The sequence below is a fragment of the Lolium rigidum genome, chromosome 5 (genome assembly GCF_022539505.1).
Source record: "Lolium rigidum isolate FL_2022 chromosome 5, APGP_CSIRO_Lrig_0.1, whole genome shotgun sequence".
NCBI classification, from domain to species: Eukaryota; Viridiplantae; Streptophyta; class Magnoliopsida; order Poales; family Poaceae; genus Lolium; species Lolium rigidum.
The window spans coordinates 182,411,421-182,417,074 of NC_061512.1; positions in this window are offsets into that span (position 1 = coordinate 182,411,421).

The following is a 5,654-nucleotide window of genomic DNA, read 5'->3' on the forward strand; positions in this document are numbered from 1 at the left end:
CCAGGTCGCCGTCGATGCTCCGGTACTTGAACCCGTCGAGCACCTTGACGGAGCAGTCCCGGGAGAGCAGGCGGATGTGGAGCGGGTGCGCGAGCATGAGCAGATCCCCGCGCCCTGCTTGCGCCACGCGTAGTCGATGCGAAGGGGCGGTTGAGCGCGGCGTCCCCGCCGTCGGGTAGCACGGGCTGTACTGGTCGAGGACCGCCTCCATGGCGGCGGCGGGCGGGTACGCGATGCGGATGACGCCGGCGAAGGCGAGGCCGCGAGCTGCGTGACGCTGGCTCGGGAGAGCTGGATGGGCGCGGAGGCGTAGAGGAGGAAGGTCTGGCCGCTGTTCATGCGGAGGCGCCCACTTGGTGCGCGCGTCGTCGCAGGGGGCGGCCTCGAGGAAGGCGTGGACGGAGGCGACGGAGACGTCGACGGGGCCCGCGGCGTCGGCGGTTGCGACGGTGACGAAGGGGCAGCCGCGCACGAGGAAGGCGCGGAGGGAGGGGGAGAAGTCGAGGGTGACGGAGAGGTCGTCGAAGGCGACGACCTTGTGCGGCTGGGAGGCAGCGGAGGCGTCGGAGGGGGAGGAGACGGTGAGGTCGGCGGCGAAGGTCTGGATGTCGAAGGTCGGGGAGTGGTTCCGCGTCGGGTAGCAGACGGTGAGGCCGGCGGCGGCTGACTTGACGGAGTAGGGGTGGATGTACTCGGGCTGGTCGCCGTTCTTGAGCGTGAAGTTCTGGAAGAAGCAGTTGGTGGGGAGCGGCGCGGAGAGGAGCCCCGGCGCGAAGAAGCGGGCCGGGTCCGGGAGGACAGTGGACGCCGCCTGCGGGAAGACGTGGCCCCTCGGGGGCGGCGGCGCGGGGCGTCCTGCGTGCCCCATGGCGAGCTGCGGCGGGGGCGGTATCGGGTAGGAGGAATGCGGCGGCGGAGGTGGCGGCCGGGGCTGGGGCGGCGGCGGCGGCGGGGCGAAGTCGGGCCTGGGCTTGGCGAGATTGAAGGGAGGTTTGGGGGAGACGAGGCGGGAGAAGGTGTGGCCCAGCTTCTTCTTCCATTTCCATTGATCGGTCTGCGTCTGTCGTCCCTGCAAGTGCAAGTAGAGCGTGTCCTCCTGGCGGCGGGCGTAAACTTGGGACTACATGCTCCGTGACGGTTACGCAATCGAGTTGTACACCTGCGCGCCGTGACTCCGTCTTGCGTCTTGCGTCTGTTGCCACGCTTTTATTCCGTTGGCTAAAAAAAAATTTGTGTCGCCGCGCACGCGCGCGCGTGGATGTCTCCATCGGAGGCCAAACACTGAATGATTATCCTCGTATACTAAGTGCGTGCGTGCCTGGTTAGTGTTTCAATGCACCGCTTCGTTCCCTTTCCTTCTTTTTTCCCTCGCTGGACCTGGAATCGAAGAAGCGCGGCGAATTAATCTTTCTCTCTCGCGCGCGCATGCACCAAATCAAATGATGCTTCCCTTCGTTCCTCCGTTTTGACGAAATGCATATGCTCCCTTCGTTTTTTCACCACCAAATCAAAAACCAAAGTCGATGCTTCCATCTGCGCTTCAAATGCTCCTTCCTTCTTTTTCACCTTACCCAAGTAAGATTAAGCCACTTGAAAAGCTACTCATGTTTTATCCGCAGTCTATTGCCATCCTAATTTAATCGGTAGCTTCTCCCACCATGCAAAATCTTATCACGCGCGCGCGGTGGCTTCTCCTGTTTTCTGCGCAGTCTGTTGGCATCCCAATTTAATCGGTACGCAGGTGATTGGAGATTTGGGAGGGCTCGGGAGAGAATCCCTATTTAATTTGCTTTCTTATTATTTCATCTCCGTGGATACAACATCCCAATGCACCGCTCGTTTCCTTTTCTTTCCCCCCTCGCTGGACCCGCAATCGATGAAGCGCGGGAATATTGATTACTCCCTCCGCTCCGTTCCTCCGTTCGTTCATTTTCACGAAATCAATCCATATGCTCCATTCATTTTTTGACCACCAAATCAAAAACATACTAGTAGTTGATGCTTCCATCTGCTCTTCAAATGCTCCCTCCTTCTTTTTCACCTTACGCAAGCCACTTGAAAAGCTATTCCTTTTAATTTAATTGGCTCGACCTCTTGACTATTGAGGCGGGCAGGGCACGCTCAGCTGGCTAGTACGCCGTCTGCTTAGTTCTGTTTCCAATACAAGACAATGCAATGAAATTCCAGGAATACTAACGAGTAAGTTGTTTTCCAGCCTCTTCTTTTCTTTTTGGTCTTCAAGATCAATATACACGTACGAGGTGTGCACGTTCACATGGGTTCCTCGCTTCAGATGATCCTCCACGCACTTGTTGATTGAGATACCCCACACGCACCAAACTAGCATTACATATGGATTCATTCATCAATCAATAATTATTCTAATTAGCTCCAGCTGTGCCAAAAAATAAATACTTCAGACATCACCGTCGCTCTTTTTCCGGACACACAAAACACACAAACTCTTACATAGCTAAACACAGACCAACAATAAACCACAACCTGGCCTGCTGGCCCGCAAAAGTCATACAGATACTATATCATAAAGTCACGATTACAACAAAACGAAAACCCTCTAGAATGTTGCACGCCATTAGCATCAGCCCAGCCGCCAAATTGAAGGCTCCCGACGCCTGACTGTGACGAGCCGCACAGCGAGTTCAGTGGACCAGGCCAAGCGCATCACCTGCAGAGATCCAGCAACCCTTTATCAAGTCTTCTCTCTTTACTTGCTCCTGACACACACAAGAGGCACGGTTAATTCCAGCGTGACCTAAGCAACACATGCATATATTTCCTTCTCTCTTATATTAAGCTAAAACAACAAGGAATTCATAATAATAATGACTATAAACACTTCAAACTGGCAGCACTAGGCAATGGTTCCATCTTTCGACGTGCATCAACATCAAGGACACAAACAACAAAAATTGCTCTCAACCACAAAACACCATGCATGTATTTTTCTCAAAGTTTTGACGAGGAATAACAGCTTGCAGCTTCCAGCTAGCTTACCCTTGCTATCATCTGCTCCTCCTCAATGCCCTTGCACAATATTACTGTGCAGAATATTATAGACCAAAGAAAGAAAGCATCAGAAGCAGAAAAACACACTTGTCAAACACTTCTTATTTGCTTCATTTCCAGGTATTTGACACGGGAGATCAGCAGGTTCTTTAAAGAAACTAAAGTACAAGATATGCTAACTAATCAGTTAATATATGTTAATTAGCCAACATGTTCGAAAATTTGACATGACCATTACTGTTTTCGGACATTCACGTCACAGAGACCATAACTGACTAAGGAGAATAATAAACCATAGCACCAGATCAACTGCACATTGCAGTACCAGCAAAGTAGCACAGGGCATCAACTTGATGACCAAGCTTTCAAGAGAGGAGAGGAAACTCAACCAAGCACATGGAGTCGAAGAAGAAGGCCAACATTGTCATTCAGTGCTCCTTATTATCCTCAAACAAGAACAAATATAATGATCAGCAAAATAAAAACACTACATTTTAGAAGATAAGGCTACAGCCTACTAAAAAAAATACCAATCCAAGCAATTGCAAGAGAGTGCTACCAGATAACAATAACAACAGCAACAAAGTTTCTTCAAATCAGCGACTATCCAAAGTAAAATGCTTTTACATGTGATGGTCAAGCTTTAATGCTTAACTGATCAAGCAAATGGTCAAATCATTCAGGAAACAGAGATCAACTACATCAACAATCTCATGCGTCCAAACAAAAATATGCATCAGATTTGCTAACTATCCAAATTAGCAAACGGACCAGGCTAGCCGTCAGCAAACAGTACACAGATCAATGGGAGAGGAACCCAATTCGATCCTAACAAACAGCAACATTCAGAAACAATCCTACCCAGATCAATGCATGTCCATCCTTTCAGATACGAAATTTTAATCCAACGGCAAGCTAGCATCAGCAAAAGCAACAAAATAATGCCAGGACATCACTAGCATCAGCCAAAAACAAAGCCAGGATGCAAACAATCAAGCAGAACATTACAGCTATATCAAAACTCTCAAGAACTAAAGGTCCAACCCTTGCCCACATCAAATAAGTAACCAGTTTCAGGTTGACATTGATGAAGTCAAATAAGTATAATGTGCTTATGTGGCATGCCGATGGTGGAAACGTTGCTGTAGCAGAGGTCCCAGTCGAAGAAGGAATGGGAAGCAGGATGTAGTGGACGCCGGCATTAGCAACTAGGAGACGCGGACATGTCGAAATTACATCCAATAACCATGACACGTACTTGACATGCCTGCAAAAAGCGAGATACTTAAGAATTAAGAACAGAGATCTAACAATCGAGAACATAAGCTCGTCAACATTTCATATACAAGCATAGCTGGCTTCTGAACATGAAAAACCCTCCAATATTTGACAAATAGAGGAAATATTGTTCCCAAATTAACATAGAACCATAACTGGAATCACGCTACATGGTTTGCGTGCAAGAAAATAATAAGACGATGATACTGTACGCAAGAGTTCAAGTATGAAAGAATAACGTGAGTCAGAGATATCTCAATCTTTAGATAAGAGAATCACGCTGTCCATGAACAGAAAACAACACAACGATCAGACATGGCAAATTCCTTGTCAAATGAATATACGCCAGCCACAAAAATAAATCAATTAGGAGGCTATTTGAACTACTGTCCAAGCAATCTGAACCAAATCGTGCGTTACAAATCCAGGCATTAAATCTAGAAGAACAAACGAAAGCTCCATACAGTAGAACAACCGTGAACCAATTCATGCCCAAGATCGACTTTTTTACACTAGTGCAGAGTCATGTTTCGGTCTAAGGGTTCCGGGAGAACGAGATGTCTCACCGGTCGTCGATGGCGTCGGAGGAGCCCGCGAGGAAGGGGCCGGGGCGCTGCTCCGGCCCGCTGCCACGGAGGAGGGCGCGACCGGCGCCATGTACCTGATGTAGGGCCACCCCGAGAAGAAGATGACGCGCCTCGCCACCGTCGCGTCCTGGTGGCCAGCGGCCCATCACCGGAGTGCAGCAGCCGCCCTCTGCTACGTGAGCGACACGGTCGGGCAAGCTCGACGGAGCGCCTATGCACGCGAGCGCCGGCGAGCAAGCCCGCCGCGTCGAGATTGTTCGTGGGGGGCCCCGGCTCTCTCTGTTAGAGTATATCACGTCTAGGCTATATTAGGCAGTTCAAGATTGTACTCCAATTCTATCTGTACTAGGCTTCTTGCCCTCCAAGTCTCTAGTACTATATAAACAGCCCAAGAGGCTCAATGTAATCACCAATTACCGCGCATATCAATACAATCATATTCCGCAGTCTATCATGGTATCAGAGCGGTTCTTTCTGCGACCTAGGGTTTAGCCACCCACCGCTTCCGCCGCCCCCGGGGAGATCGATCTCCATGATCTCCGCCGGGGGCATCCAATCTCGTAGCTAGGTTTTTCTTTAGATTAGTTTCATAGTTTTAGCAGTTTTTCGTCTTTTTCCAGTTAGATCTGTTTAGCCACCAAAATACACACGCGTTCTACAAGCACCCTTGCGTCTCCGGTTCAACCATAGGCACGGAGTTGCATGGCCCATGTCGCATGCTGTGTGCCAATGCGTATGGGACAAGACGATCTGCTTCCCCTC